We start from the raw sequence: 9412 nt of genomic DNA on the forward strand, positions 1-9412 counted from the left end.
GTGTGATGGTCTCTCAGCCCAGTGTGATGGTCTCTCAGCCCAGAGTGACGGTCTCTCAGCCCAGTGTGATGGTCTCTCAGGCCAGTGTGATGGTCTCTCAGGCCAGTGTGTTGGTCTCTCAGGCCAGTGTGACGGTCTCTCAGGCCAGTGTGATGGTCTCTCAGGCCAGTGTGATGGTCTCTCAGCCCAGAGTGACGGTCTCTCAGCCCAGTGTGACGGTCTCTCAGCCCAGTGTGATGGTCTCTCAGCCCAGTGTGATGGTCTCTCAGGCCAGTGTGATGGTCTCTCAGGCCAGTGTGACGGTCTCTCAGCCCAGTGTGATGGTCTCTCAGGCCAGTGTGACGGTCTCTCAGCCCAGTGTGATGGTCTCTCAGCCCAGTGTGACGGTCTCTCAGCCCAGTGTGACGGTCTCTCAGGCCAGTGTGACGGTCTCTCAGGCCAGTGTGACGGTCTCTCAGCCCAGTGTGACGGTCTCTCAGCCCAGTGTGATGGTCTCTCAGCCCAGTGTGACGGTCTCTCAGCCCAGTGTGATGGTCTCTCAGGCCAGTGTGACGGTCTCTCAGTCCAGTGTGATGGTCTCTCAGGCCAGTGTGATGGTCTCTCAGGCCAGTGTGATGGTCTCTCAGCCCAGTGTGACGGTCTCTCAGGCCAGTGTGATGGTCTCTCAGGCCAGTGTGATGGTCTCTCAGGCCAGTGTGATGGTCTCTCAGCCCAGAGTGACGGTCTCTCAGGCCAGTGTGATGGTCTCTCAGGCCAGTGTGATGGTCTCTCAGGCCAGTGTGACGGTCTCTCAGGCCAGTGTGATGGTCTCTCAGGCCAGTGTGATGGTCTCTCAGCCCAGAGTGACGGTCTCTCAGCCCAGTGTGATGGTCTCTCAGCCCAGTGTGATGGTCTCTCAGGCCAGTGTGATGGTCTCTCAGGCCAGTGTGACGGTCTCTCAGGCCAGTGTGACGGTCTCTCAGCCCAGTGTGACGGTCTCTCAGGCCAGTGTGATGGTCTCTCAGGCCAGTGTGACGGTCTCTCAGCCCAGTGTGACGGTCTCTCAGCCCAGTGTGATGGTCTCTCAGCCCAGTGTGACGGTCTCTCAGCCCAGTGTGATGGTCTCTCAGGCCAGTGTGACGGTCTCTCAGTCCAGTGTGATGGTCTCTCAGGCCAGTGTGATGGTCTCTCAGGCCAGTGTGATGGTCTCTCAGCCCAGTGTGATGGTCTCTCAGCCCAGTGTGATGGTCTCTCAGGCCAGTGTGACGGTCTCTCAGGCCAGTGTGATGGTCTCTCAGGCCAGTGTGATGGTCTCTCAGCCCAGTGTGACGGTCTCTCAGCCCAGTGTGATGGTCTCTCAGGCCAGTGTGACGGTCTCTCAGTCCAGTGTGATGGTCTCTCAGGCCAGTGTGATGGTCTCTCAGGCCAGTGTGATGGTCTCTCAGCCCAGTGTGATGGTCTCTCAGCCCAGTGTGATGGTCTCTCAGGCCAGTGTGACGGTCTCTCAGGCCAGTGTGATGGTCTCTCAGGCCAGTGTGACGGTCTCTCAGGCCAGTGTGATGGTCTCTCAGGCCAGTGTGACGGTCTCTCAGGCCAGTGTGATGGTCTCTCAGGCCAGTGTGATGGTCTCTCAGCCCAGAGTGACGGTCTCTCAGCCCAGTGTGACGGTCTCTCAGCCCAGTGTGACGGTCTCTCAGGCCAGTGTGATGGTCTCTCAGGCCAGTGTGACGGTCTCTCAGGCCAGTGTGATGGTCTCTCAGTCCAGTGTGATGGTCTCTCAGGCCAGTGTGACGGTCTCTCAGGCCAGTGTGATGGTCTCTCAGGCCAGTGTGATGGTCTCTCAGGCCAGTGTGACGGTCTCTCAGGCCAGTGTGACGGTCTCTCAGCCCAGTGTGACGGTCTCTCAGGCCAGTGTGATGGTCTCTCAGGCCAGTGTGATGGTCTCTCAGCCCAGTGTGATGGTCTCTCAGCCCAGTGTGATGGTCTCTCAGCACAGTACAGGTCTCTCAGGCCAGTGTGATGGTCTCTCAGCCCAGTGTGATGGTCTCTCAGGCCAGTGTGATGGTCTCTCAGCCCAGTGTGACGGTCTCTCAGGCCAGTGTGATGGTCTCTCAGGCCAGTGTGATGGTCTCTCAGGCCAGTGTGACGGTCTCTCAGCCCAGTGTGACGGTCTCTCAGGCCAGTGTGGTGGTCTCTCAGCCCAGTGTGATGGTCTCTCAGGCCAGTGTGATGGTCTCTCAGGCCAGTGTGACGGTCTCTCAGCCCAGTGTGGTGGTCTCTCAGCACAGTACAGGTCTCTCAGCCCAGTGTGATGGTCTCTCGGTCCAGTGTGATGGTCTCTCAGCCCAGTGTGATGGTCTCTCAGCCCAGTGTGACGGTCTCTCAGCCCAGTGTGATGGTCTCTCAGCCCAGTGTGACGGTCTCTCAGCCCAGTGTGATGGTCTCTCAGCCCAGTGTGATGGTCTCTCAGCCCAGTGTGATGGTCTCTCAGCCCAGTGTGATGGTCTCTCAGGCCAGTGTGATGGTCTCTCAGGCCAGTGTGATGGTCTCTCAGCCCAGTGTGATGGTCTCTCAGCCCAGTGTGATGGTCTCTCAGGCCAGTGTGATGGTCTCTCAGCCCAGTGTGACGGTCTCTCAGCCCAGTGTGACGGTCTCTCAGCCCAGTGTGATGGTCTCTCAGGCCAGTGTGACGGTCTCTCAGCCCAGTGTGATGGTCTCTCAGCCCAGTGTGACGGTCTCTCAGCCCAGTGTGATGGTCTCTCAGCCCAGTGTGATGGTCTCTCAGCCCAGTGTGATGGTCTCTCAGGCCAGTGTGATGGTCTCTCAGGCCAGTGTGATGGTCTCTCAGCCCAGTGTGATGGTCTGTCAGGCCAGTGTGATGGTCTCTCAGGCCAGTGTGATGGTCTCTCAGCCCAGTGTGATGGTCTCTCAGCCCAGTGTGATGGTCTCTCAGCCCAGTGTGATGGTCTCTCAGGCCAGTGTGATGGTCTCTCAGCCCAGTGTGATGGTCTCTCAGCCCAGTGTGATGGTCTCTCAGCCCAGTGTGATGGTCTCTCAGGCCAGTGTGATGGTCTCTCAGCCCAGTGTGATGGTCTCTCAGGCCAGTGTGACGGTCTCTCAGCCCAGTGTGATGGTCTCTCAGCCCAGTGTGACGGTCTCTCAGCCCAGTGTGATGGTCTCTCAGCCCAGTGTGATGGTCTCTCAGCCCAGTGTGGTGGCCTCTCAGCCCAGTGTGATGGTCTCTCAGTCCAGTGTGATGGTCTCTCAGCCCAGTGTGGTGGCCTCTCAGCCCAGTGTGATGGTCTCTCAGTCCAGTGTGATGGTCTCTCAGCCCAGTGTGGTTGTCTCTCGGCCCAGCAAGACGATTTCATGGCCCAGTGTGACACTCTCTCAGCCTGGCACAGCACATTGCTCTCAACTTTTTTTTTCTCCGTTTTATAATTTATTCCAAAAACACTTTAATTCTCTGTTTTTCCAAGAACTGTAACTGAAGAAACTGTACCTAGGGTCCTTTCGATCTAAGATGGCACCATATGCACCACGTATATAAGTTGCACTGTACTCATTTGAGTACATGTGACAATAAAATTAATTCTAATTCTAGTTCTAATTTTTTCATTGCAATATAAATGAAACTTTTTTTGGCCTGGGGCCTACATTTGTACAATATAAATTAATGTTTGAAAATAGCACTTGGTTTCAATGCAATGTGAGCCATAATTTTTTACGTTACAGCATTTCAGTAATGCCTGATTAGTTTTAGATTTCCTGGCCTGCAATAACAATGTAACGTTGTGGCTTATGAGAGAAAATAGAGTTCACTTTGGATTTTCCGATATATTTATTTGAACTAATGATGGAAGCAGATTCCAAAAGGTGTTGGGATCATGCTTAATCTATTAACCATCCATCCAAACAGCAATGGCTCTAATTCCAAATCTATTACATTGATGGAAATAACACATAAACTTGGAGAAAGAACTAGGTGTTATAATCTTTCATACAGAATTGCCATAGTGGAGTGGTAAGGAGTGTAGGTTATTTTTTAAGTTAGCCAATTTTCATAATCAACCTGCTCGGAGATGTTACTACACACCTCTGCAGCAAGTCGGACTTAAACCCATGTCTCTCAGTTCAGGGGCAGGGGCACTACCACTATACCATAAGAGTCATCATTTGAAAAGTTTGAACAGGTTTGTTTAATAAACTTGATTAATTGCCATTAGACTGCAACTTACTACACTTCCGTAATCTGACATACTGCTTCTTAGACTCATAGTGGCTGTTAAATGGCGTCATTGTGGTCCTTGCTTACACTGGAGTCTTAAAGCAGCAACACAAAAATAAAGACCTTTGCAAAAGAACAACACTATTGCATAGCTACCTCAGTTGAAAGCCATGTGTCCAAAGGTCATATGCGGCCATCTTAGAAAGAGAAAGAAATAAACGGAGAAAATGAGAGAGAAAAAGAGAAAGATAATGTAAAAAACTGCAGGACACCTGTTCAACTTTAGGAGGCATCACCTTCTACTAGAATAATCCACCCTAGTCGCATCCATTATCCACACATGTACAACTGCAGGCATCATTGATAGTAGATTGAAGAATAAACTCTCTCCAGTTCTTTTTGTCGCCTTCCTCTGCTTCGCTACTGTTATTGGGTGAGGTCGTTGAATGCATGGATCAGAAATCAAACCAAAATCATTTCTAGTCTGGCATGGCTTATTTAGTTTCTTAATTATTTACAGGTGCTTCAAATTATTGAAAATAAAACAGCCGCAAGGCTCCTCAGGCACTATTCCCTCTGCAAGCACGTATCATCACTCTGTGCACTTTTTCACATAAAGGTGGCTATGCCCTTCATTGTAATTACAATCTATTACTGTGTTTCCCCAGTAATGGGTATACTTTCTCAACAGCCTTCCACAACTACCAAGAAGGCATAGAGAGGATCCATCCACTAGCAATGATGAATACAGAAAGTCCATCCCATCTGACTCTCACAAATAAAACCCAATGTAGAATTGTAGTAATGTTACAGAATGAATGGAGACCATCAAATCCATGGAGTTCCTGCAGGTTCTGTTCAAATGCAATTTAGTTTGCTTTACTTCTCAGCCATATCTCACTAGCCCAGCAATTATTTTCCCTCCAAAGTTCTTATCCAATTCCCTGTTGAAATATGTATTGAACCTGCCTCCTCCAGACTCTCATTTTATAACGTAAGAACTAGGAGCAGGATTAGGCTGATGAAGGGTCTCGGCCCGAAACGTCAGCTTTTGTGCTCCTGAGATGCTGCTTGGCCTGCTGTGTTCATCCAGCTCCACACTTTGTTATCTTAGCAGGAGTAGTTCGGCCTACTTGTTGCATAAAAAAAATTCTACTCATCTCCTTTGCTTCTTCTGCCAGTCATTTTAAACCCGTGTCTTCTGATTCACAGCCTTTCATCCAGTTTCTTTCTCTCCATTTATAGTGACTCATATGATTTGCCTCTATCAAATCTCTTCTCAAACTTTTCCTTTCTAAAGGGGAACAGCTCCAGCTTCTTCAAATTATCCAGTTGCATTTCTTGGTTGTCAAGTGTTTCTGGGTCATCCTGAAGGTGCCAAACATATTATTTAAGTGCAAATCTTTTTATGTAATAAACATCTATTCTTCAACCCACTTTTCAGAATTCACTCTGATCCATTTGGAGATAAAATAAATTAGCCTAGAAAATCACTCTACCCCCAATTCCATATCTACCTTCTGTGAAAGGTGATATCTGCATTACATTAAGTTAAAAACTGCCTACAAAATAGATCAAAACCGAAAGAACTGCGGATGCTGTAAATCAGGAACAAAAACAGAAGTTGCTGGAAAAGCTCAGCAGGTTTGGTAGCATCAGTGAAGAAAAAAAAATCAGAGTTAACGTTTTGGGTCCGGTGATCCTTCCTCAGAACAGGGTCACTGGACCCAAAATGTTAACTGAGTTTTTCTTCACAGATGCTGCCAGACCTATTGAGCTTTTCCAGCAAGTTCTGTTTTTGTTCCTATAAAAAAGATCATTTGACCCATCATGCCAGCTTCACTATTCAATAAGATCCTGATCAATCTGATGGTGGCCTTAACTGTTTTCCTACTTGCCCCTTAAAGCTTGGCCACTCCATACATCAAAACTATGTCTAGCACAGCCTTGAATCAATTCAATGACCCAGCCTCCTGCTTTTCTGTGGAAAAGAACTCCAAAGACTCACAGCCCTTTGACAGAGAAGAAATTCTTTCCTATCTCTTTCTTAAATGGAGGTTTATTTTTAAGCTGCGTCCCCTAGTTCTAGATGGCCCTGTGAGAGGAATCAGTTTCTCAGTATTTAACTTGTCAAGCCCCATCAGATTCTCACACATTTCAATAGATCATCTCTCATTCTTCTAAACTCCAAGGAGTGTAGGTCTTTATTTGGACTTTCTTAGTACAGTTTGAAAGACACAAATACAATTAGTCAATATTACTTTCACCAAGGGCTGGGCTTATCAGAAAAAACAGTCTGCATGTACTTTCAGACTGAGTTACCGGCTGACAGAGTCAGCCAATTGAGTGCATAAGCAGGGAGCATTGATGTATAGAGGCAATTCAGACCTGACTCTGCATTGATTTTTTTTCAGTTTAAATCCAGTCACCAGGTCTAAATGTTTAAATCTAATCTAAATGTAAATGTCTAAATCTTTGTATTAAACAAAGATGCTTGATAGGTATTGGTAGTAGTGGAAAATAAGACAGAAAATAACTCATGTGGGTAAGTAATTTGTCATTCTCATCCCTGGCTGATCCTTAACGTATTTTTTGCAAGGATGAAAATGCTAACTTAAAATCTCTGTGCTCCCAAAAACTTGAAATAAGTGACCTGCTGCTGAAAAAAAATCACCACAGTTGAAAAGAACTGATGGGATTTTGCTACATATTCATGTTAAAACATTATAATTAACATAGTCTGTAAGAAGAATCAAACTGTTACAACGTGCCTGTGTTTCATTTCATTGTTTTGATGAACTACTTGTTTGTACAAGCTAACCTGGACTCCAGGCAGTTTTTTTGAGTTCATGTTTTTCATGTTACATCAGCATACCTCAGCTGCATCTTATTGAAGTTATACAGGGCATTAGTGAGACCACACCTGGAATATTGCGTCTGGATTTGGTTCTCCTTACCTAAGAATGGATATATCTGTCATAGAGGGAGCTCAGTTGCTAATAGTGGGGTTGACAGGATTGTCTTATGAGAAAACATTGTTTGGATCAGCCCTGTATACAGTAGAGTTTGAAAGGTTGAAAGTGAATGAATGAAACATATAAAATTCTAACACAGCTGGACAGTCAAGTTACACGGAGGAGACTTTCCACGGGTTCGGGAGTCTAAAACCAAGGAATATATTCTCGGAATTAGGTAGACCATTTAGGACTGAGATGAAGAAAAAATTTTTCACTTGAAGAGTAGTGAACCTGTAGAATTCCATATTACAGAAGGCTGTAGTGGCCAAGTCACTGAATATATTCAAGAAAGAAACAGATACCTTTTTAGATACTAAAGGTATCAAGGGGTATGAAGAGAAAACGGTAGAATGACATTGAGCAGGGGATCGTTTGTGATAAAGTGGAATTGGAGAGCAGGCTCAAAGGGCTGAAAGACCTACTCCTGCTCCTTGTTGCTTTGTTTCTACATTTCTAAACGTGAAATGATAATCTATTAAGAGTTTTAAATAATTTACTAAAGTTTAGAAACACGCAGAACATTAGGAACCACTGCCAACTCTCCCAGAATTTTCACAGATTTGTTAGGCTGCAGGAAAAAGATCCCATGAAATGAAATAAGGAGTCTCTCTGAATTGATTTTGAGAATAACACACTTGCAAATCACTAGCAATTAAAGGCTATTGAATAGTTTTCTTCTTGGAACAGGTTCAATCAGGTGACCCTCGCTGTAAACCCCTGGTTTAGCAGCTTTAACGGGCAAGTTACCCGAGCTACACCACTGAATGTTTTACCGTTGGAAATTAATAATAAACAACAAAAAATGGCATCCAGTGCAGACATGTCCATTAATGGAAATGGAAATGGTGTTGGATAGACTGTTAGGTCTGAAGGCTGATAAGTCCCCGGGACCTGATGGCTTACATCCCAGGGTACTCAAGGAGATGTGGATGCATTGGTAATTATTTTCCAATGTTCTGTAGATTCAGGATCAGTTCCTGCGGATTGGAGGGTGGCTGATTGTGGATGATCAACCATGATCATAATGAATGGTGGTGCTGGCTTGAAGGGCCAAATGGCCTACTCCTGCACTTATTGTCTAATGTCTATTGTCTATAATGTGGAGATCCTCCCGGGCAGAAAATCCCAGCTCCTTATAATTAAAGTCCTCATGCCCAAGCAGTCAGGGTGACGGTACCTATTTTCTACATCCCTGCCACAATTAGTGCTTTAAAGCTCACATTATTGCCCAGCCTCCATGGGCCAGCTGCACCCCTGTTTTAAGAGAAAAGGTAATGTCCAAACAAATGCAGTGTTAATGAAAGCACAGTTAAGAGCCCCAACAATGCATAAATTGCCTGCAACCAGACTGAAAATTTAGCCATTTTTAAAGTGCAACTTCTAGCACTTGTAATCATCACCGATATGGATTCTAACAAACTGGTAGAAGCATTTAAAAAAAGCAAACTACTGCAGATGCTGGAAATCTGTGATAAAAACGGAAAAGGTTGGAGAAGCTGGACAGATCCAGCATATTTATGGAGACAATTTTTTAACAGTCTCTCTCCCCACAGACACTGCCAAATATGTAGAGTTTACCCACCATTTTCAGTTTTTTTTTATGAATGAAACATAAACTGGGGGAAATGCTGCTGAGCTAACAGAAAATATGCCATTGCCTACCACTTATCTATCTAATTGACCTGATTTATTTAAAACAACATGAGACTGTAATGGCCTCAAAAAGATTAATTGATAACTAGTGGAGATTGAACTCCCACTATGTTGCTAAGGTCCAGATTGAACCAGGGCGAACCAACACGAGTCACATGTTCTTCACAGTTACATGTAGTGCTCAAATTTGTGGCTACTTCGAGTGGTGTACTAATATTCACCTTGTATTTCATGTTGATGTCAACAACTACTTTTAATAATTTTCAGTAATAAAGTTATTTGGGATATCCGTAGCATGTAAACAAACACTAGATCGTTTTAAATATAATATACAATTAATATAGGGACCACTTTTGATAATGATGCACAGTTCTGGCCAACATATTATAGAATGGGCATCATTGCTCAAAGTTTTCGCAAAGATCTGTTGCTCAGGTTGTGGGTGAGGTTGTTGACTTGCTTACCGAGCTCAGTGAGCAAGTCAACAGCCTACCCTAGACATAATTGCTGTGAAGAGAGTACAGACCACGTCTAC

Source organism: Stegostoma tigrinum, chromosome 33 (assembly GCF_030684315.1).
Source record: "Stegostoma tigrinum isolate sSteTig4 chromosome 33, sSteTig4.hap1, whole genome shotgun sequence".
NCBI lineage: Eukaryota > Metazoa > Chordata > Chondrichthyes > Orectolobiformes > Stegostomatidae > Stegostoma > Stegostoma tigrinum.